At 37.9% G+C, this 25199-nt stretch overlaps 1 long non-coding RNA gene and 1 pseudogene across 1 annotated transcript in view; one reads left to right on the forward strand and one right to left on the reverse strand.

Annotated features, from left to right (window-relative positions):
• Positions 1–24808, forward strand: part of LOC116889209 — a 30873-nt gene extending 6065 nt beyond the window's left edge. The window contains exon 3 of the long non-coding RNA XR_004386368.1: positions 23995–24808. This is a non-coding gene — a long non-coding RNA (uncharacterized LOC116889209). The remainder of the gene's footprint in view (positions 1–23994) is intronic.
• On the reverse strand, positions 17084–17785 carry LOC116889207 (annotated as a pseudogene).
• Positions 24809–25199: the final 391 nt, after the last annotated feature.

Consider the following 25199-nt stretch of genomic DNA (forward strand, 5'->3'; position numbering starts at 1 on the left):
ACACACACACACACACACACACACACACACACACACACACACTAACACACACACAGAGAGAGAAAGAGAGAGAGAGAGAGAGAATAAATAAGTGTCAAAACAATGCAAATGATATAAAGAATCAAACTAGACAATTTTCTTTAAAAATTAAACAAATAACCAAATAACCAATAGTCACATAGAAAGTTTCCCTATTATTAGTAATTACAGAAATGCAAATCATAACTACAATATTGCTTTAGAACTATTAAATGATTATAAAATGAAAAAAATTACAAGTGTTGCTAAAGATGTTGAGAAATGGGAGGCTACATATATCACTGGTAGGAGTACCATTTGGTTGTCTCCCTAGAAATTAAACTCTGACTTAATTTATTCCAACTCTAGGTATAAATCAAAAAAAAAAAACTAAACAGATACTGAAAGAGTGTGGGTTATCTTTCAGTGGAATTTTTAACAGTTCAATATTTCAAAATATCACAATTGAAGTAGGTAAAACAAATTGTATAATATGTGTATTGCACATAGGCAGTATGTGCATCAGAATGAAATGAATGAACATACTACATGCAATTGAATATTGAAAACATTTATGACAAATGAGAAAAGTCAGATGCAAATGGCCAACTATTAGTTGAAATATCTAGAATAGGTATTCACAGAAACAAAAAGACTAATAATGAACACAAGGATTGAAGGAGAATAGGAAATAGCTGCTGCCACTTTACTAAACCAGCATAATCCTTACCTTCATTCTAAATATTTGTCCTTATGCCCACAGATAAGTGTAGTTCTCACTCCTCATCAAGGGAACTTCTGTTTGCAACAGATGGAAACTGCTAGAGATAGGGGAAAACCTACTAGGCAGGCCTCAAACCAACACAAAGAACTACAGGCAACTAAGGAATATGGAGAACAGGAGAAATAAGTCTTTCACAGGGAAAACCACAAAAACTGGGTATCCAATGTTAAATGTTCAGCTCTGAAAACGCACATATAAGTAACATTATAAAGACTAAATAGGGCATCTCTCTCTCTCTCTCTCTCTCTCTCTCTCTCTCTCTCTCTCTCTGTATGTGTGTGTGTGTGTGTGTGTGTGTGTGTGCGCGCGCGCACGTGCGTGTGGGGGGGTATGTGAACAACAAAAAGAGAGGCCATAAGGCCATAAATTTGAGAGAGAGCAAGGGGGTACATCAGAGGGTTTTAAAGGAAGAAAGGGAAGGAGAAAATGATATAATTATATTATAATCAAAGAAAGAAGAAAAAAATATATACTCAGGAAAAGAATGATAGGCCAGCAAGTTGGCTCAATGGGTACATCAAGTCTGAGGTCCTGAGTTAATATCTAGGAACTACATAGCAGAAAGAGAATGAACTCTCACAAATATCCTTTGTTTCCCACTATTACCTTGTAAGGTACAATGTGTGCTTTGAGCTTTAATAAGGTTTATTTTATGAATGTAGGTGCCTTGGCATTTTGGAGCATAGATGTTTAGGATTGAGAGTTCTGGTGGAGCCACTGCTGATGGAGTATGATGTCCTTGTATTCTTTTTTATAACTTTTGTTTGAAAGTTGATTTTATTCGATATTAGTATGACTACTCCAGCTTCTTTCTTAAGACCATTTGCCTGGAAAGTTGTTTTCTAGCCTTTTACTCTGAGGTAGTATCTGGCTTTGTCACTGAGGTGTGTTCCCTGTATGCAGCAAAATGCTTAGTCCTCTTTACATATCCAGTCTGTTAGTCTATGTCTTTTTATTGGGGAATTGATTGTTCATTGATGTTAAGGGATATTAAGGAATAGTGATTGTTGCTTCCTGTTATTTTTGTTGTTAGAGGTGGAATTATGTTCATGTGTCTCTTTTCTTTTGGATTCGTTGCAAGGAGATTACTTTCTCACTTGTTCAAGGGTGCAGTTTCCCTCCTTGCATTGGAGTTTTCTGTGTGTTATCCTTAGTAGGGCTGGATTTGTGGAAAGATATTGTGAAAAATTTGGTTTTGTCTTGGGAATATCTTGGGTTTCCCATCATATTAATTGAGGTTTGCTGGATATAAGTAGCTTCTCATTTTAATATTCTTAGGTCTATAAACATCTTCAGGATCTCTGGCTTTCTAATTTGTCTCTGATAGAAACATGATGTATATGGTCTAGTAGGTCTGCCTTTATGTTACTTACCTTTTACATACTAGCTTTTAATGTTCTTTCTTTGTTTTTGTGCATTTGGGTGTTGCTATTTAACAGGTGATAGAATTGAAGGAATTTCTTTTTGGTCCAATCTGTTTGCAAATTTAGACTTCTTGTATGTTTTATGACATCTATTTCTTTGGGTTAAGATGTTTTCTTCTATAATTTTGACTGAAGGTTTTACTGGCCTTTTAGTTGAGAATCTTCGCTCTCTTCTACCTATTATCAAGTTTGATCTTCTTATTGTCTCTCGTTTCCTGGATGTTTTTTTGATGGCTTTTTGTTTTACATTCTTTGATGGTTGTGTCAATGTTTTTCTATATCTGCCTGTCTTCTCTCTTTATTTCTTTATTCTGTTAGTCCTTTCATCCATATTGTCTTGATCTCTTTCTAGGTTTTTCCTATCCTTTTAGGTTGTCTCCCTTTGCAGATTTCTTTATTATTTCTATTGTATTTTAGATTCTGAATTGGTTTGTTCAATTCCTTCACCTATTTGGTTGATTTTTCTGTTTCCTCTTTAAGGGCTTCTACAGTTTTATCCGTGTTGTCCTGTATTTCTTTAAGGGAATTATTTTTGTCCTTCTTAAAGACCTCTAACATTATCATGGGTTGTGATTTTAAATCCAATCCTTGCTTTTCAGGTTTATTGGGGTATCCAGGGCTTTCTGTGGTGGGAGAACTGGGTTCTGATTATACCAAGTGGCCTTGGTTTCTGTTGTTAGGTTATTGCCCTTGCCATCAGGTTAACTCAAGTGGTAGCTGGTTTGCTGTCTCTGACAGTGGCTTGACCTCTTATGCCTGTGTGTCACACCCTGGAGTCGGGCTTTCTCCTTAGCAGGATCTGCACAGAGAGAGCTGCAGCACAGGGTCAGCTCCCTGGCAGTTTGAAACCTGAAGGATCCTGTCCCACACTGCTCCTCGATAACTGTGTCCAGAGGGCTCTGGGCAGTTCCTTCAGCCAGGAATGTATAGAAGGGTGGTCTCAAATTCTATGCTCTCAGAATTCTTCTACACTTTTTTTTTGTAATTTTAATTGGCATTTCTTAGTTAGCATTCAAATTTTATTCTTTCCCTGATTTTCTATCCTGAAGCCCTGACCTCTCCCTCCCCTCTATAAAGGGTGTTCCCTCCCCATCCACCCCTTGATGAAACCTCCATAATCCCCCACACTGGGGTCCAACTTGCAGGACCAGGGCCTTCCATTGGTACCCAGCAAGGCCATCCTTTGCTACCTATGCAGTTGGAGCCCTGAGTCAGTCCATGTATAGTCTTTGGGTAGTGTTTATAGTCCCTGGAAGCTCTGGTTGGTTGGCATTGTTGTTCTTATGGGGTTGCAAGCCCCTTCAGCTCTTTCAATCCTTTGTCTAATTGCTCCAACGGGGTTCCCGTTCTCAGTTCATTGATTTGCTACTAGCATTCGCCTCTATTTGTCTGTACTTCTGAGAATCGTGCTCTCTCCCCAGGAGTTCTAGGTACAGAGAGCTGTGTCACAGGGTCAGCTCTAGGCGCATGTGGAATTCAGAAGGCCTAAATTTCATTTTTTAAAAGCTGAGTAATACTCTATGCATAAATGTGCTACATTTTCTTTATCTACTGTTTGGATGAAGAACATCTAGGTTGCTTCCAGTTTCTGCCTATTATGAATAAATAGAGCAGCAAGGAACATGGTTAAGCAAGTATTCATGTGGTAGGATAAACTGTTCCTTGAGTATATACCCGAGTGGTATGGCTAGATCTTGAAGTAAGTCAATTCCTATCTTTCTGAGGAACTACCATGCCAATTTCCACAGTGGTTGTACAAGTTTGCACTTCTACCAGCCATGGATGAATGTTTCCTTTACTCCACATTCTCCCTAGCATGAACAGTAACTTGTTTTATTGATCTTAGCCTTCTGACAAATGTATGATGAAGTCTCAAAGTAGTTTGATTTTCATTTCCCTGATGGGATGTTGAATATTTCTTTAAGTGTTTCTCATATATTTCAGTTTTATCTATGGAGAATTCTCTGTTTAGATCTGCCCTAAAATTTTTAATTGAGTTTTATTCTTGATGTATAGTTTCTTGATATATATATATACATATATATGTATATATATGTATGTGTATATGTATATATGTAATATATGACATATAGGATTTATTTATCTTGCTGATTTCTCAAAGAGCCAACTTATTTCATTGACTCTTTGTATTGTTATATTCATTATATATTATATTATATAAACCTCTATCAGATTCAGAGTTAATAAAAATCTTTTCCCATTTTGCAGGCTCTATTTTGTTCAATTGACTGGGTCCATTGCCTTATAGAAGTTTTTCAGTTTCATGAATTTATTTGTTACTGATCTTGTTGCTTGTGTTAATGGTGTTCTGTTCAGAAAGTCTTTTTCCTGTGCTAATAGGTTCTAGGTTATTTCCCAATTTCTTCTCTATCAGGATCAGTTTATCTGGTTTTATGTTGTGGTCTTTGATCCATTTGAATTTGGGTTTTGTGCAGGGTGATAAGTGTTGATCTATCTGTATTCTTCTCTATATAGACATCCAGTTTGACCAGGACTATTTTATGCTGTATTTTTTCAAATGTTTATTTCTGGCCTTGTTTTTAATAAATAGATGTCTATGAGTATGTGGATTTATGTTGGTGACTTTAATTTGATTCCATTTATCAATGTGTCTGTTTTATACCAATACCATGCTGTTATTATTATATTACTGTATAACCATATTACTATATAACTCTGTAGTACAGCATGAAATCAGGAATAATAATACCTCCAGTAGTTCTTTTGTTATTCAGGATTGTTCTAGCTATATTGAGATTTCATTGATATGAAGTTGGTAAAGTTCTTTCACAGTCTGTAAGGAATTGTTTTAGAATTTTGATGGGGCTTTCATTGAATCTGTAGATTTCTTTTGTTAGGATGGGCATTTTTACAGTGTTATTCCTACTAATCCATGAGCATGGGGAGGTCTTTACATCTTCTGATACCTTCTTCAATTTCTTCCTTCCTTAGTTTTTTTGTCACACAACTCTTTCACTTAGATCCAGCTTGCACGTATCTTTTGGATATTTTTGCATCTATGTTCATAAAGGAAATTGATCTCTAATTTTCTTTCTTTGGTGAGTCTTTATGTGGTATCAGGGTGACCATGGCCTCATAAAATGAACTGGGCAATGTCCTTTCTGTTTCTATTTTGTGGAAGAATTTGATGAGTATTGGCAGTAAGTCTTCCCAGAAAGTCTAGTAGAATTCTGTACTAAACCCATCTGGACCTGGGTTGTTTTTGTTGAGAGACTTAATGTCTGCTTCTTCTTCACTAGGGTTATAAGTCTGCTTAAATTTCTTATATGATCTTGGTTTAACTTTGGCAAGTTGTACCTACTGAGAGAATTATCCATTTCTTTTACATTTCCCAATTTGGTGGTATACAGGTTTTTAAAGTATGTCTTTATGATTCTTTGTATTTCCTTAGTTATCTGTTATGTGCCTCCTTTTGTTTCTCATTTTGTTTATTTGGATATTCTCATTATTAGTTAGTTAGAATGAGGATTTATCTATCTTGATGATTTCTCTCAAAGAATCAGCTTTTTATTTCCAAGATTCTTTGTATTATTCTCTATTTCTATTTGATTGATTCTGGCCAGGACTTGATTGGCTTTGCTCTCTACCCATCTAGGTCATGCTTACTTCTTTTTGCACTAAACCTTTCAGCTGTGCTGTTAAGTTGCTAGTATGAGACCTCTTCAATTTTTTATGGAAGCACTTAGTGTTATGAACTTGCCTCTTAGAACAGTCTTCATTGTGTCCCTTAAGTTTGAGTATGTTGGGTATTCATTTTCATTGAATCCTAGGGAGTCTTTAATTTCTTTTTTTTTTTTATTAACTTGAGTATTTCTTATATACATTTCGAGTGTTATTCCCTTTCCCAGTTTCTGGGCAAACATCCCCCTAGTCCCTCCCCCTCCCCCTCTTTATGGGTGTTCCCCTCCCCCCCCTCCCCCCCTTGCCGCCCCCCCCCCCACAATCTAGTTCACTGGGGGGTCCGTCTTAGCAGGACCCAGGGCTTCCCCTTCCACTGGTGCTCTTACTAGGGTATTCATTGCTACCTATGAGGTCAGAGTCCAAGGTCAGTCCATGTATAGTCTTTAGGTAGTGGCTTAGCCCCTGGAAGCTCTAGTTGCTTGGTATTGTTGTACATATGGGGTCTCGAGCCCCTTCAAGCTCTTCCAGTTCTTTCTCTGATTCCTTCAACGGGGGTCCTATTCTCAGTTCAGTGGTTTGCTGCTGGCACTCGCCTCTGTATTTGCTGTATTTTGGCTGTGTCTCTCAGGAGCGATCTACATCCGGCACCTGTCGGTCTGCACTTCTTTGCTTCATCCATCTTGTCTAATTGGGTGGCTGTATGTGTATGGGCCACATGTGGGGCAGGCTCTGAATGGGTGTTCCTTCAGTCTCTGCTTTAATCTTTGCCTCCCTATTCCCTGCCAAGGGTATTCTTCTTCCCCTTTTAAAAGAGTGAAGCATTCACATTTTGATCATCCGTCTTGAGTTTCATTTGTTCTAGGCATCTAGGGTAATTCAAGCATTTGGGCTAATAGCCACTTATCAATGAGTGCATACCATGTGTGTCTTTCTGTGATTGGGTTAGCTCACTCAGGATGATATTTTCCAGTTCCAACCATTTGCCTACGAATTTCATAAAGTCATTGTTTTTGATAGCTGAGTAATATTCCATTGTGTAGATGTGCCACATTTTCTGTACCCATTCCTCTGTTGAAGGGCATCTGGGTTCTTTCCAGCTTCTGGCTATTATAAATAAGGCTGCGATGAGCATAGTGGAGCACGTGTCTTTTTTATATGTTGGGGCATCTTTTGGGTATATGCCCAAGAGAGGTAGAGCTGGATCCTCAGGCAGTTCAATGTCCAATTTTCTGAGGATCCTCCAGACTGATTTCCAGAATGGTTGTACCAGTCTGCAACCCCACCAACAATGGAGGAGTGTTCCTCTTTCTCCACATCCTCTCCAGCATCTGCTGTCACCTGAGTTTTTGATCTTAGCCATTCTCACTGGTGTGAGGTGAAATCTCAGGGCTGTTTTGATTTGCATTTCCCTGAAGACTAAAGATGTTGAACATTTCTTTAGGTGTTTCTCAGCCATTCGGCATTCCTCAGCTGTGAATTCTTTGTTTAGCTCTGAACCCCATTTTTTAATAGGGTTATTTGTCTCCCTGTCTAACTTCTTGAGTTCTTTGTATATTTTGGATATAAGGCCTCTATCTGTTGTAGGATTGGTAAAGATCTTTTCCCAATCTGTTGGTTGCCGTTTATCCTAACCACAGTGTCCTTTGCCTTACAGAAGCTTTGCAGTTTTATGAGATCCCATTTGTCGATTCTTGATCTTAGAGCATAAACCATTGGTGTTTTGTTCAGGAAATTTTTTCCAGTGCCCATGTGTTCAAGATGCTTCCCTAGTTTTTCTTCTATTAGTTTGAGTGTATCTGGTTTGATGTGGAGGTCCTTGATCCACTTGGACTTAATCTTTGTACAGGGTGATAAGCATGGATCGATACGCATTCTTCTACATACTGACCTCCATTTGAACCAGCACCATTTGCTGAAAATGCTATCTTTTTTCCAATGGATGGTTTTGGCTCCTTTGTCAAAAATCAAGTGACCATAGGTGTGTGGGTTCATTTCTGGGTCTTCAATTCTGTTCCATTGGTCTTTCTGTCTGTCTCTGTACCAATACCATGCAGTTTTTATCACTATTGCTCTGTAATACTGCTTGAGTTCAGGGATAGTGATTCCCCCTGAAGTCCTTTTATTGTTGAGGATAGTTTTAGCTATCCTGGGTTTTTTGTTATTCCAGATGAATTTGCAAATTGTTCTGTCTAACTCTTTGAAGAATTGGATTGGTATTTTGATGGGGATTGCATTGAATCTGTAGATCGCTTTTGGTAAAATGGCCATTTTTACTATATTAATCCTGCCAATCCATGATCATGGGAGATCTTTCCATCTTCTGAGGTCTTCTTCAATTTCTTTCTTCAGAGTCTTGAAGTTCTTATTGTACAAATCTTTTACTTGCTTGGTTAAAGTCACACTGAGGTACTTTATATTATTTGGGTCTATTATGAAGGGTGTCGTTTCCCTAATTTCTTTCTCGGCTTGTTTCTCTTTTGTGTAGAGGAAGGCTACTGATTTATTTGAGTTAATTTTATACCCAGCCACTTTGCTGAAGTTGTTTATCAGCTTTAGTAGTTTTCTGGTGGAACTTTTGGGATCATAAATATACTATCATATCATCTGCAAATAGTGATATTTTGACTTCTTCTTTTTTCGATCTGTATCCCCTTGACCTCCTTTTTGTTGTCTGATTGCTCTGGCTAGAACTTCAAGAACTATATTGAATAAGTAGGGAGAGAGTGGGCAGCCTTGTCTAGTCCCCTGATTTTAGTGGGATTGCTTCAAGTTTCTCTCCATTTAGTTTAATGTTAGCCACTGGTTTGCTGTATATGGCTTTTTACTATGTTTAGGTATGGGCCTTTAATTCCTATTCTTTCCAGAACTTTTTTTTATCATGAAGGGGTGTTGAATTTTGTCAAATGCTTTCTCAGCATCTAATGAAATGATCATGTGGTTTTGTTCTTTCAGTTTGTTTATATAATGGATCACGTTGATGGTTTCTGTATATTAAACCATCCCTGCATGCCTGGGATGAAGCCTACTTGATCATGGTGGATGATTGTTTTGATGTGCTCTTGGATTTGGTTTGCTGCCAGAATTTTATTTAGTATTTTTTAAACGATGTTCATAAGGGAAATTGGTCTGAAGTTCTCTTTCTTTGTTGGGTCTTCATGTGGTTTAGGTATAAGAGTAATTGTGGCTTCATAGAAGGAATTCGGTAGTGCTCCATCTGTTTCAATTTTGTGGAATAGTTTAGATAATATTAGTATGAGGTCTTCTATGAAGGTCTGATAGAATTCTGCACTAAACTGGTCTGGACCTGGGTTCTTTTTTGTTGGGAGACCTTTAATGACTGCTTCTATTTCCTTAGGAGTTATGGGGTTGTTTAACTGGTTTATCTGTTCCTGATTTAACTTCGGTACCTGGTATCTGTCTAGGAAATTGTCCATTTCCTGTAGATTTTCAAGTTTTGTTGAATATAGGCTTTTATAGTAAGATCTAATGATTTTTTGAATTTCCTCTGAATCTGTAGTTATGTCTCCCTTTTCATTTCTGATTTTGTTAATTTGGACACACTCTCTGTGTCCTCTCGTTAGTCTGGCTAGGGGTTTATCTATCTTGTTGATTTTCTCAAAGAACCAACTTTTGGTTCTGTTGATTCTTTCTATGGTCCTTTTTGTTTCTACTTGGTTGATTTCAGCTCTGAGTTTGATTATTTCCTGCCTTCTACTCCTCCTGGGTGTATTTGCTTCTTTTTGTTCTAGAGCTTTTAGGTGTGCTTTCAAGCTGCTGACATATGCTCTTTCCTGTTTCTTTCTGCAGGCACTCAGCTATGAGTTTTCCTCTTAGCACAGCTTTCATTGTGTCCCATAAGTTTGGGTATGTTGTACCTTCATTTTCATTAAATTCTAAAAAGTTTTAATTTCTTTCTTTATTTCTTCCTTGACCAGGTTATCATTGAGTAGAGCATTGTTCAATTTCCACGTATATGTGGGCATTCTTCCCTTATTGTTATTGAAGACCAGTTTTAGGCTGTGGTGGTCTGATAGGACGCATGGGATTATTTCTATCTTTTTGTACCTGTTGAGGCCCGTTTTTTGACCAATTATATGGTCAATTTTGGAGAAATTACCATGAGGAGCTGAGAAGAAGGTATATCCTTTTGCTTTAGGATAGAATGTTCTATAAACATCTGTTAAGTCCAATTGGCTCATGACTTCTCTTAGTCTGTCTACGTCTCTGTTTAGTTTCTGTTTCCATGATCTCTCCATTGATGAGAGTGGGGTGTTGAAATCTCCTACTATTATTGTGTGACATGCAATGTGTGTTTTGAGCTTTAGTAAGGTTTTTTTATGTATGTAGGTGCCCTTGTATTTGGGGCATAGATATTTAGGATTGAGAGTTCATCTTGGTGGATTTTTCCTTTGATGAATATGAAGTGTCCTTCCTTATCTTTTTTGATGACTTTTAGTTGAAAATTGATTTTATTTGATATTAGAATGGCTACTCAGCTTGCTTCTTCCGACCATTTGCTTGGAAAGTTGTTTTCCAACCTTTCACTCTGAGGTAGTGTCTGTCTTTGTCTCTGAGGTGTGTTTCCTGTAGGCAGCAGAATGCAGGGTCCTCGTTGCATATCCAGTTTGTTAATCTATGTCTTTTTATTGGGGAGTTGAGGCCATTGATGTTGAGAGATATTAAGGAATAGTGATTATTGCTTCCCGTTATATTCATATTTGGATGTGAGGTTATGTTTGTGTGCTTTTCTTCTCTTTGTTTTGTTGCGAAGACGATTAGTTTCTTGCTTCTTCTAGGGTATAACTTGCCTCCTTATGTTGGGCTTTACCATTTATTATCCTTTGTAGTGCTGGATTTGTAGAAAGATAGTGTGTAAATTTGGTTTTGTCATGGAATATCTTGGTTTCTCCATCTGTGTTAATTGAGAGTTTTGCAGGATACAGTAACCTGGGCTGGCATTTGTGTTCTCTTAGGGTCTGTATGACATCAGTCCAGGATCTTCTGGCATTCATAGTTTCTGGCGAAAAGTCTGGTGTGATTCTGATAGGTCTGCCTTTATATGTTACTTGACCTTTTTCCCTTACTGCTTTTAATATTCTTTCTTTATTTTGTGCATTTGGTGTTTTGACTATTATGTGACGGGAGGTGTTTCTTTTCTGGTCCAATCTATTTGGAGTTCTGTAGGCTTCTTGTATGCCTATGGGTATCTCTTTTTTTTAGGTTAGGGGAAGTTTTCTTCTATGATTTTGGTGAAGATATTTACTGTTCCTTTGAGCTGGGAGTCTTCACTCTCTTCTATACGTATTATCCTTAGGTTTGATCTTCTCATTGAGTCCTGGATTTCCTGTATGTTTTGGACCAGTAGTTTTTTTCAGCTTTACATTATCTTTGACAGTTGAGTCAATGATTTCTATGGAATCTTCTGCTCCTGAGATTCTCTCTTCCATCTCTTGTATTCTGTTGGTGAAGCTTGTATCTACAGCTCCTTGTCTCTTCTTTTGGTTTTCTATATCCAGGGTTGTTTCCATGTGTTCTTTCTTGATTGCTTCTATTTCCATTTTAATTCCTTCAACTGTTTGATTGTGTTTTCCTGGAATTCTTTCAGGGATTTTTTGATTCCTCTCTGTAGGCTTCTACTTGTTTATTAATGTTTCCTCCTGTGTTTCTCTAAGGAGTTCTTCCGTCTTTCTTGAAGTCCTCCAGCATCATGATCAAATATGATTTTGAAACTAGATCTTGCTTTTCTGGTGTGTTTGGATATTCCATGTTTGTTTGGTGGGAGAATGGGCTCCGATGCCATGTAGTCTTGGTTTCTGTTGCTTGGGTTCCACCTGCCTCTCGCCATCAGATTATCTCTAGTGTTACTTTGTTCTGCTATTTCTGACAGTGGCTAGACTGTCCTATAAGCCTGTGTCAGGAGTGCTGTGACCTGTTTTCCTGTTTTCTTTCAGCCAGTTATGGGGACAGAGTGTTCTGCTTTCAAGGCGTGTAGTTTTTCCTGTGTACAGGTCTTCAGCTGTTCCTGTGGGCCTGTGTCTTGGTTCACCAGGCAGGTCACTTGGAGCAGAAAAGTTGGTCTGTGATCCCGAGGCTCAAGTTTGTTCATGGGGTGTTGCTTATGAGCTCTCCACGGCGGCAGCAACCAGGAAGATCTGCACTGCCCTTTCCGGTAGCTTCCGTGAACCAGGATTCCAGATGGCGTTTGGTGTTTTCCTCTGGCGTCAGAGGTGTGTGCAGAGTGCAGTCTCTTCTGGTTTCCCAGGCGTGTCTGCCTCTCTGAAGGTTTAGCTCTCCCTCCCACGGGATTTGGGTGCAGAGAACTGTTTATCCGGTAGATCCCTTCAGGTTCTGGCGGTGTCTCAGACACAGCAGTCCTGCTGCTCTTGGGCCCTCCTCCACGGGAACCCAGAGGCGATACAGTTTCCTCTTGGGCCAGGGATGTGGGCAGGGGTGGGCAGTGTTGGTGGTCTCTTCCGCTCTGCAGCCTCAGGAGTGCCCACCTGACCAGGCGGTGAGGTCTCTCTCCCACGGGTTTGAGAGCAGAGGCTTTGCGGGCGGGATCCGAGGCCTTTGGGACTCCCGGTAACAGGAACCAACCCTAGAGGCCTCTGCTGTGTCCATTCTGATACAGGTCTCTTGCAGAAAAAGTTAGTCTTACCTGTGGTCCCGAGGCTCAAGTTACGCAGCGGGTGCTGCCCACGGCTCTCTCAGGGCGTGCAGCAACCAGGAAGATCTGCGCCGCCGTTTCCGGGAGCTTCCGTGCACCAGGGTTCCAGATGGCGTTTGCTTTCCTCTGGCGTCAGAGATGTGTGCAGAGTGAGACTTTAATTTCTTAACTTCTAACTGGACCTATTTTTCATTCAGTAGAGAGTTGTTCAATTTCCTTGAGTAAGTTTTCTGTCATTCTTTAGTGTTGTTGACATCCAGCTTTAATCCATAATCATAAAATGCAGTGTATTTTCATGTATTTGTTGAGGCTTGCTTTGTGTCTCAGTATGTGGTAAATTTTAGAGAAAACTCCATGAGGTACATAGAAGAAGGTATGTTCTTTGGTATATTCTTTGCGTGAAATGTCTGTAAATATTTTCTGTTAGGTCCATTTGGTTTATAACTTCAGTTAAGTCCAGCATTTCTCTGTTTAGTTTTTGTCTGGATGTCTTGTCTATTAGTGAGAGTGGGGTATTGCATTCTCTCACTATCAACATGTGAGGGTCAATATGTGATTTAAGCTGTAGTAGCATTTCTTTTACAAACTTGGCTGCCCTTGAATTTGAAGCACAGATGTTAAGAATTGAAATATCCTCTTGGTGGATTTTTTGTTTAAGAAGTATGTAGTGTTCTTCCCTATTTCATCTGAATAGTTTGGTTTGAAATATATTTAGTAGGTATTAAAATAACTATACCTGTTTTTTTCTGAAGTCCATTTGCTTGGGATATCTTTTTTTAACCCTTTATCATGAACTGATGTCTATCCTTGATATTAAGATGTACTTCTTGGATGTAGCAGAAGGATGGATCCTGCTTTTGTATCCATTCTGTTAGTCTGTATCTTTTTATGTGACTTGAGACCAATACTTGTAAAAGTAACTTTTGTTCATCTGATATAACTGTCATCTTGGAGGCTTACTGCTGAATAAGCTCACCCTTACTATCTCTTTTTGAACTGACTCTGGCTTGTCCAATTCAGCTGATCTGGCCCAAACTTCTCTCCAAGCTGACCTATTCAGATTGGCTTCTCTCAGCTTCTAAAGAACTGCCTGTAGCCTCTAACTAATCGGCAATCTGTTCAATTTCCTCATCCTTCTCATTCTCTGGCTCTTCATCTTCACCTAAAACCTATCTCTGTAAAACTGTCCAGGTAAAACTGCCTCCCTGCCTTCTCCCTCTGTGCTGCTCTCATAAATTGTGTCTCTTTCCTGTCTGTTTTCATGAGTCAGGTATATCCTATCTTTGACTCAGTCGGTCAAATATTTCTCTGATTTGTCACTTTGTCCACCCTTTAATTAGACTTCTCTTTCAAACATGCTGCTTTCTTCTACAAACTAACTTTTATGTGCATTATTTTGTTCTACAAACTAACTTTATATACATTGTTTTGCTAATGACATATATCCCTTATTGCCTCCAGAAAGAATAAAGGTGTGTTTGTATTGTAGTTGGGTCACACAGGCCTAGAAGGTCTTTGGATGTGATCCATGGCCAGAGCAGCCATGTTGTTGAATTAAAATTCCTCTACAATTAATGTTTAGAGATATCCATGAGCAATGTTTTTTTTTTGATTGCTGTTAAGTTGTTTTTTTTATTGTTGTTGGTTTTTTTTGGTGTTTTTGTTGCTGTTGTTGTGATGATGGTAGGTGTCTTAGTTAATCTTTTATTGCTGTGAATAAACACCATGACCAAGGCAACTCTTATAAGGACAACATTTAATTGGGGTTGGCTTACAGGTTCAGCAGTTCAGTCCATTATCATCAAGGTGGAGCATGGCAGTGCCAGGCAGGAATGGTGCAGGCAGAGTGAGAGTTCTACGTCTTCATCCTAAGGCTGCTAGTGGAAGACTGACTTCCAGGCAGCTAGGATGAGGGTTTTAAACTCACACCCACAGTGACACACCTACTGCAACAAGGCCTTACCTCATAATAGTGCCACCCCCTAGCCCAAGCATATACAAATGATCACAGTGGTAATAGTGGTGGTAGTGGTGGTGTGTTTGTTTCCTTTTTTGATGTTGTGGTCTGGGATTGTTTTTAATTCTTGATTTTTTGAGGTATGGTTTTGCCACTTTTAGATTGGAGTTTATCTTCAAAGCACCTTCTGCAGGACTGAATGTTTACATAGATATATTACTTAAATTTGGTCTTATCATGGAATATTTTTTCCATCTATGGTAGTGGTTCGCAACCTGTCTAGTGTTATAACCATTTAATAAAATTCCTCATGTTGTGATGATTCTCAAACATAAAATTATTTTCATTGCTATGCCATAACTGTGATTTTGCTACTGTTATGAATTATATCTGATATGCAGGATAGCTGATATTTGACCACCACCCCCCAAAGGGGTTATGACCCACAGGTTGAGAACCACTGCTTTATTTCTATTATTCTTTGATTTGGCCTTTTTGTAGTGTCCCCCATTTTCTGGATAATTTGTGCCAAGAGTTTTTTACATTTAACATTTTTCTTTGACGAATGTATCTCTTTTCTTCTGTCTTATCTTCAATGCCTCTGATTCTCTCTTCTATCTCTTGTATTCTGCGGGTGAACTTGCCTGTGTGATTCCTGTATAAGATCTTAAAATTTTTATTGGTAGATTTCCCTCAGTTTGGGTTTACTTTTTTTATTCTAATTTTGGATCTTCTATTGTTTTGTTTATTTCCTTCCACTGTTTGTGTTTTCATAGAATTTTTAAAAAGTGATTTATTTGTTTCTTCTTTATGGACCTCTATTATATGCATAAAGGCTGTTTTAAGGTCTTTTCCATGTGTTTCAGCTATGTTGGAATATTCAGTGTCTGCTGTGGTAGGGTTGCTGGGCTCAAGTGAAGACATCCTGGGTGTTGATTGTGTTTTTGCACTAGCACTTAGGCATCTGGAATCAGGAAGATTGTAATTCTAGGTGCTGATATCTAGTCTTACCTTGTTGGGTAGATATTCTGTTCCTTGGTTTCTGATTCCTATGTTGTTCTTAGGAGAATGTGGTGGCTGTGTGTTACCTGGGAGAAAATTCTTCTGGGATCCTGATACTAGCGAACACTGGGTATTCCAGGAAAAATGTATTTCTGAGTATTAGGAGCTGACACTTAGGAATGGGAATGGATTAGGGAGGGGTGGGAGGAGCTGTAACAGAAGGGAGGAAACCAGGGTCTTCCACCAGGACCTGCTTAGTCCCCTGGCAATGGGGCTAGAGAGTATGGAAAAGCCAGAGCAGAAGGTCTGCTTAGACCTGTGGAATACAATGTGGGATTGGACTTGGAACAATGGAGGTAAAGGTGAAGAGCTTCAGCTAGTCTACCAGCTTCTCTGACCCCAGTGGGTTGTGGGTTCCCGGGAAGTGTCTGCTGGAGCTGGGGACTGGGATAAAGCAAAGAGTGGGAGGAGGGAGGTCAGGAGGGGAAGAGCTCTGTGGTCCACTGGATGGTCAGGGTGAGGATGCATCAGGTACTGTGCTGCAAGCTGGGGGGAGACTGTGGAAATGTATTTGGAGTAGATGAGGAGGAAGGTAAGATCTGCAGTTCGTCTACCCTGTTTTTTGACTGGAGTGCAAGTGAACTATTTACTTTAAAGGTTGAACCTCACGGTATGTGAACTGTGTCTTACTAAATGTTCTCTCTTCGGTTTCTGTTGCTGTGATAAATAGTATGATCAAAATCAACTCGGGGATACATGGTTTATTTCATTTTCCAATTTATATTCCATGATAAAGGGAAGTCAGGGACAGAACTTGAGGCAGGACATAATGTTGATGCCATGTATGAACACTGCTTACTCTCTTGCTTCTTGTGTATTCTTCATCTTGCTTTTTTATATTACTCAGTCCCACCTTCTCAGAGATGGCACTGCCCACAATTGACTAGGCCCTTTCACATCAATCATCAATCAAAAAAATGCTGCATACTTTTGCCTACTCTCCAATCTGAAGATGGTATTTTCTCAATTGGGGTTCCCTCTTTCTCTTTTCAGATGACTCTTAGCCTGTGTCAAAACTGATAAAAAAATCAAAACAAAAGCCTCTAATAAACACATGAGAAAAACACTTTTAAGCAATTAAATGAAATAAAGTTTAAAATTTGACAAATTTAAAAGCTGAGAAAACAAAAAACAATAATAGAATCTCTAATAAACACATTAGAATACATTTTAAGTGATTAAAATGAAACCAAATTTAAATTCTATTTTTTATTTCTGGATAAGTTGGAACACATCTTTAATCCCAGCACTTTGGAGGTAGAGGCAATCCAATCTCTGAGAGGTCAGCCTAGTCTATATAATAAATTCCAGGCCAACCAAAGATATATATATTCTGAGACATTGTCTTAAAAATAAAATCCAGATTTTCTTTTTTCTTAGTTTTAACAGTTTATTATGATTATTATTTTAAAAATGTGAAACCATTAAACCTTGTAGAAATAAGTCTGCACAAACCAAACATAATTTAACACAAATAAGTAGAGCGTGTGAGATCTTTATGATTCGGGCACATCTTCATTACGCTATAGCAGTCAAGTAATCCCTCACTTCAGTTGGGGTGAGCCTCCTAAACCCAGCTTCATTGCAGATTCCAACTTCTATGTTATCTTCTGTCATCTGCCCTTCAAGGCTTTCCTTTAGGGTTAAGATGACTGTATGAATGGCATCTTCCAGTTCTGGTCTTCATTATATCTTTTTATGAAAAAGCTTCCCATTCACGGTTCTTTTTTCCATTGCTGTGTCTTTCCAGGCAAAGTGCAGCCCAGATGGATCTGACTGAAATAAATATGGTTGGCCCTCATTCCACCCACAAATAAGTAAAGAAACACCAAATGGACGAACACCACCTGACTGGATATACTCTTGCATCACAGATGCTACTCTCTGTACCAGCTGGGCTGTGGAAATGGGTTCTTGGTAAACAAGATCGTATTGCTGAGCAAGTTTCCAAGCTCTGTGTACAAGTACTCTGTAATCTGGCTCGTGCCACTATACATCAAACCGATGTGTTTGGTTATTAGTTCCACTTTGTGTACAATAATTTTCATCTATAAGATGGATTTTGTTTTTTCAGTTGCTAATACTACACCATTTGCAGTTTAATTCTAATTTAAGGGGCCCCTCCAGCTAGGAGCTAAAGTATATTCAATTGGACAAGTTTACTAGATGGCCTGAATATAGCTAGAGAAGTTGTAACCACACTCTGCCATCTTTTATCTGAAAGTTGGAACACCAAAATCCATTTTCAATTGCATTGTCTCATTGTACTGACATAAAACAGTATAGTTGATTAACAGGTTGATTATCACAGAAACTTTTGTTGTGCATTTAACCCTAATTATCAGACCACAAAGGTTTAAGAATATATAAACTATGTGTGATATAAAGGCTTAGTGTTTGTGTGTGTGTGTGTGTGTGTGTGTGTGTGTGTGTGTGTGCCACAAGACGTAAAGTGCGTATGTGATAGGGTCCTCATTTTATAGTTTATAGCCACTAAGATTTGTCTAACCTCCTATGCTGTTATTATTACATACCCCAAAGTCTGCCATATTTGAATTTCTATTTAAGCAAATTATAAAATAAAGATCAGAAATCTTGGGTAAATTATTTTAGGTAATTATTGTTAAAATTTTAAGGACAAAATAATGTGTTTGGCTTTTATTTCTAGTGTGGTTTTGGGAGGGGCACCCAGTTATGGCAAGAGCCCAGAGATTTAAGAAGGCACTGATCCCTGGAGCAGGAGTCCCAGGTATTGTGAACCACCCAACATGGATGCTGACGTTGGAATTGGATTTGACTCTTTTGCAAGAGTAGTACATAATCTTAACTATTGTGCCATTTCTCCAGCCTCATGATTAAGCTTCCAAAAAAGCACTTGTGTTTTATAAATAAAGAGTAAAATATTGTGGATGAAATGATACAAGGCTCGGGATTTACTTCAAAACTAACCAGAAGTCCCAGAAAGTAGAAGCACTAAACACAGCAAAATTGACCAATGAGTCTTTTACAGAAAAATCAACTAACAAGGAAAAGGCAACATATGAAGAAAGACTTGCAAATCACATATTTGATAAAGACTTAATGTCTAAAATATATAAGAAACTCACCTCACCACCAGAAAAACAGTCCAGGGCTGATGAGATAGCTTGGGTGTCAAGACCACTGGCTACTCTTCTAGAGGAAGGTTTCATTCCCAGCATCCACATGCCAGCTCACAGCTATCTATAACTCTACTCCCAGGAAATCTAATGCTTTCTTCTGGCTTCTGCAGGCACTATGCATGCATGTATGTGATGTATAGACATATATGCAGGCAAAACACACACATAAAATAAATAATAAAAAATAAATAACCTAATTGAAACATTGACAAAAGCCTTAAAGATATATATATATATATTTCCAAGAAATATATGAAAACATTCTCAACATTACTAATCATCCTAAAGGCATAACAGTTGGATGTGTCACAAAGTCTATTAACAAGAACATAATTGAGAAAATGATCACAAGTGTTATTGAGCATATGAGAAAAAGGAATTGGGTATATACTATTTTGAGAGTATAAATTGTTACAGCCATTATGGAAAACCAAAACAAACCAATCATATGTGTGAGACCTTGGGTCCCATGTCCATGGCTGATCCAATACATCACATTTGTTGGTGTTTGGCATTTTGAGACAGGTTCTTGCTATGTACCCTTGGCTGCCCTGGAATTCAATATGTAGACCAGTTTAACCTTGACCTCATAGAGATCTGTCTGCCTCTGCCTCCCAAATGCTGAGATTAAAGGTATTCACCACCATATTCAATATATCACATTTTAAAACTCATTCATCCATCAATACATATTTACCTTTATTCTGAAACTTGTCTATTGTAAACAATTTTTCAGTGAACACTGCAATGGAGTTGTCTTTTCACCACACTGATTTCAGCTTTGTTGTTGTTGTTGTTGTTGTTGTTGTTGTTGTTGTTGTTGTTTTGAGATAAACCCAGAAATCATATTGCTGGATCATATTTTGGGGGGAGGGTGGGGTGGAAAAGAAAGACATATATACATAACAGAATATTATTCAGTGTTTGAAACAGTAAAATCATGTCCAGGAGATACTAAGTGCAATAGAGGAGCACAGAACAATACATAACACACGTGTGCACAAGTAAAATCTAAAATAGTTGAATGCTTAGTAGCAGGAAACAGATTTGTGGTCCTCAGGGCTAAGAAGCAAAGGGAAAGATGTTTTAATCAACGTATAAAATATCAATTAAGAGGAACAAGGTCAGAAGCTCTGTTGTACAATATAATGACTGTAATTATTAACAATGTATTCTTGACAACTAGTGACAGGATAAATATTAAGTTTTCTCACTACAAAAAGTAACATGTGAGGTAATGAATATGTTTTTCCACTCCATCTAGCTATTCTACAATGTCAACATATTTCAAAGCAACATGTGGTCTGCAAATAAATATATACAACAATTGTTTGCCAAGTACAAAATAAACCTTGGGGCTGGGATGGAACTTAATGGTAGAGCAGTTTCTATCATACACGAAGCCTTGGGTTCTAGCACCAGCTTCAGAGAAATAAATGTCTTTTAATGGCTATAGCTCAGGGCTGCAACAGATGCTTAGCATCAGCACGGCCCTGGGTTCCTTCTGTAGCACTTAATAAATAAATGAATAGATAAAAATAATTTCATAAAAATCTTACAATATAAGAAAGACCCTGGTCATGAATCTATGATTGTTGTGTGTCCTTGATTGGTATCTAGGGGCTTATTTTCATCTATCTTTGAAAATCTTTGAAAGTTGTTATTAAAATAAACAGTGGAAAAGCAATCAGGCAAGCAATGCCTATCTAATGAACTATCATCACGTAGAAATCCACCCACAGACGTCTGCCACTGTCAGATTTTCTTTTTGTTTTTGTTGCACTGTTGACAACCAAACCTAGGAGCTCACTTAAGTTAAATAATCATTCTACCTCTGAGCGACCTTCCCAGCCCAGACATTCTTATCTTTTAAAAGAATTTAGAAATCCAGATTTAAAAACAAAATCACTGGCATTCACTGATCCATTTTCAAAACTATAGAGCACAAGGAATAATTCTATCTGAAGTTTGGATTTGGCATGCAGCTGCCACTTTACAGCATCCAATTTAGCTTTAATGGATTCTGAGGACATTCACTGTAAAAGTGATTTATCTTGAGCACACAGTAAATACCGTGTATTTTACTTTCAAAATTACGGCCCGTTTCCAAAACCCACAAAGAATAATAACACAGTCACTCATACACTTGCTATGTTAATATGTTATCAGATTTGCTTCAAAATAAAATTAAATACTATGTATGTTATTAACACCCTCTTTGTGTGTCTCTTTGGTCTCACTTCTACTTTTCCAAACACCACTGTTCTGAAATCTGAATCCCTCTTTCCTAAGCAAGATCACTATAGTTTGTACACATCTGATAACCAATGTTTCATTTTCTTTTTTCCAGACCTTTTAGAGAATGAATGGTTTTATTACATTGAAGGGGGTAAATCAATTTCATTTCTGTTCAGCAACGATAAACTGCTAGAAAACTAATTTTTCAAAAACCCATTTATAATAACATCAAAAGAATTTATATCTCCGACTAAATCTAGCAAAATGGACAGTATCTTAGGAAAAATGATAAACCTGTATCAAAATGTAAAGTAGCAAAATAAAATAATGGAACATGAAAAATGTTATATCAATTCTCAGTGTCATTCTGTACCGTTCTAAAAGGAAATATAAAGTAGATAGGCAAAAGAAAACAGATTGCAGAGACATATTTATTTTAAATTTCAAAAACATGCAAACGAAACAATATAATGTTTAGTTATATAGATTACTAATAAAAGAAAGGCATGACAATTAGAAATAAATTCTAAAGGACATAGCTGGGAGGAAGGCAATAGAAATTCAATGGTAATGATAATGAGCTATTTCTAAATTAGGTTGCTACAATTTTGAGTATTCACTGTTTGCTGTATGAATGTTCTTCTGCTTTCCAAGACAGTTATTTAGTCCAGGGTGGTCTTAAACTTGCTATGTATTCAAGGATGACCTTGAACTGCACTTTTTTCTAAGATTTATTTATTTATATTTTATGTGTATGAGATTTAGCTTGCATGTGTGTCTTATACCATGTTATATAAAAATATTACACAGAACTGTTATTGCTGCAATGATGTTATAATGATTGTAATGTTCAGTGGTAAATTTTAATAGTGGCTATGTTGCAATACTGAATAAAGTGTGCATACATTTACTGAGTAGCCATATACTAGGAACTTTGGGGCCTTTTGTTTTCTTTGATTTTTAATAACAGCCAGTTCCATGTCCTTCTTATTAATATTCAAGGGGACTTAAAAGTGTGCTGTTGTAATATATTCTCAGGCATAAAACTCCTAAATTCCTGGCAGTCTCTCAGGCAATGATGTTTTTTTTTAGGCTCATGTCTGCTGGATGGCAGTTCCTAAATAGCTTCAGAATGGGCACTGGTCACCAGAAAGATCATGGCAGGATCAGAGGATTGACACTTTCAGCCTCATCCTGTAGCTTCTGATTTGGATTGTAGAGCTAAGATTTTAATTGATCACCAATTACCCATAATAAAACTAATCATTTGAATTTGTTTAAAGAAATGGATTTGGAAGTGTAACTCAGTGGTACAGCATTAATCTACTTCCACAAGGGCCCAGGGCTTATTCCCCAGTACCACTCAGGCCTAAGTAGTGGAGCCTCCATAAACTTCAAAGGACAGCATTCCAGGAAAATAGAGTGCCCAAAAGGGAGCCTCTGACTCTTGCTCTATGGTTCACTTCTTCTGGGTTCCTCTGCACCTTTTGTAATAGCTGATATAGTGAACCAGTAAGCTAAACATTCTCTGAATTCTGTCAGCCACTTTAGCACAGTAATTGCACCCACCGAAGGGGTTGTAGGAACCCTGATTGTAGCCCACAGGTCAGAAACCTAAGCGGTAATACAGTCAGGGGTTTGTGACTAGCAGTTAAAGTGGAGAGCAACCTTAGGGATGGAAACCTTAACTGTATGTAATCTAACATAAATGAATAAAGAATTCTTAAATATTTGATGTACAAGAAAATTTGCCACATGGGTGGTGTCAAAAATCTTCCGTGTTGATTGTTGAACATGAACATAGGAAAACTGAGTTTAGTATATCCCTCTCCCTGCCCTCCTAAGGCAGCATTATTACTGAAGAGAGAGTATTTAGGAGTAAGCCACATACAAAAGACTATTGACCTGAAAATTCATTCTCTCACTAGAAGTTATGGAAGATGCCAACTGGAAAACAAACCTGGCAAAATAGCTCTGTTTACTGCTGCTATTTCTTACCAAAGTCAAAGTTTTGACTTGACAAAAAAAAAAAGGTTAGAGAAAGAAAGGCCTAGTTTTCAAACACCAACTTTGTTGCTTACTAGCAGTGCTCTTTGTAAAACAGTGGTGTGTGTTCTAAGGTTCAAACAAAGGTTTATATTGTTTCTTTTCTGTGGGGACATGTGTAGACATCAGAGGACAGCTTGTGGGAGTTCATTCTTAACTTCCACCATGTAGGTCCTGGGACTGAATGTAGATCATGAGGATTAGCAGCAAGTGTCTTTGCTTTCTGAGCATCTTGTAACGCTGAAAAACAGTCATGCAGATTACACGAAAATGACCTAGCACTGAATCAGGCACATAGTAAACACTCAATAAATGCTAATTTATGTTTAAATATTGCAAACATGTTAAAAGTAAAGAGATGGAGAGCTGGAGAGATGGTTCAGTGGTTAAGCGCACCTGTTGAACTTGCAGAGAACCCATGCTGGTGGCTCACAACTTCATATAACTGTAGGACCAATGGATCCAATACCTACCCTTTTCTGGCCTCTGGAAGCACACACACTTAGATGCACATAACTCAGGCATGTGCGTGTGCACGTGCACACACACACACACACAACTTTATAAAATATCTTAAAATAAAGCTAAATAAATCAAACTGGATATGTAGCCCAGTGGTATAGCTCACCACTGTCAAAGCTCTGGCAATCCCTTAGCAACATGCCTCTCTTCTGCAGAAAGGATTTAAAGAATATATATACAGAAAAATTAACATATGTAAGTTTTCCATTTCCTGTGCTCTGCTAGCTCTGGCATAAGCTCAAAGACAAAAACAAACCAGAAATAACATGGTTTAGGATATATAATTACAAAGTGATTGTACCTCCTGGCAGGCTCCATTAGAGAAATGGTAGGGCAGAAGCTGGCAAACTCATCTCTTTAATGCCTCCCTGTTACCAAATTACCTTTCACTTTACTTATTATTTTCATGCATCCCTCTTTTAAATAAAGATGTCTTTTATTTTATTTTCTAGGCAAAAGCACAACAGATGAAAAAGCAAGCAAATGGAGCAAATGTGGGATTGACACAGAAATGAAGACTGCAGATGAATGGTAACAATATATTCCCATCAAGGAAGATAGGGAATGATTGATGAATGAATAACTGAATGTCTTCCAGAAATAGCAAATGAAAATTTAAAGAATCAGATACATTTAAAGAGAGACTTGGTGACTTGGAATACATGTCATGAAGAATTTCCAAAGATGCAGCAGAAAGAGACAAAGATGCAGAGATACTAATAAAATGTATTGAGATATGTTTAAAAACATGAAATTGTACACTTTAATTTCTAGAAATAGAAATTAAAAAGAGTATGGACAACATGACCTAAGTTGTAAATATGAATTTTTTAAGGTGACTAAAGTAAATGAATCCTCAGTTATAGAACAAACTATGGATCATCACTCAAAACCTGAAAAAAACATCAGCCACAAGGTTTACAATGAAAGATTTAGACTATGCCGTAACTTGTCATCATCAACATTACAGAGAGAGTTATTGACAAATCAAAAAAACAAAGCTAACCAAAACTGCAATTCTATCTCTCACATTGCTGACAGGAAAACAAGATGCTATAGCTGCTCTGAAAATCATCAGGCATTTTGTATACATATAAACAAATATATTCTTTTTCATGGAAAAATAACCTTTATTATTTATCACATGCTATTTGTTGCTTAGTGCACAATCTTGTCTCCTACCCCCTGCAATCCTGTCCCATAATTCCAACAAATCTCTCCAGCCCTTTCTCTAACTTCTCTCACTCTTCCTCATTCTCTACCTCTCTCACACGTTCTTTGTTATGTTTTTAATGTTTTATTAACATGTTTTAAATTTACTCTTTCCTTATATCACATCCAGACCACAGCTTCCTCCTCACTTATCCCTCAATCCCTCCACCAGCTCCATTTTCCTTCTGTTTCTCACAGAAAGGTCAGGCTTCCTGGATGTCAACTAAACATGGTATGTCAAGTTGCAATAAGGCCAGGCACTGCCTTGCGTATTAAGGCTAGATGAGGCAACCCAGTAGGAGGAAAGGGTCCCAAGATCAGGCAGGCAAAAGAGACAGAGGCAGCCCTGCTCCCACTGTTAAGAGTCCCACAAGGAGACCAACTACACAAGAACCAGAGAGAGGGCCTAGGTCAGTCCCATGCAAGCTCTCTTGTTGTTGGTTCA

The sequence above is a fragment of the Rattus rattus genome, chromosome X (assembly GCF_011064425.1).
Source record: "Rattus rattus isolate New Zealand chromosome X, Rrattus_CSIRO_v1, whole genome shotgun sequence".
Lineage (NCBI taxonomy): Eukaryota > Metazoa > Chordata > Mammalia > Rodentia > Muridae > Rattus > Rattus rattus.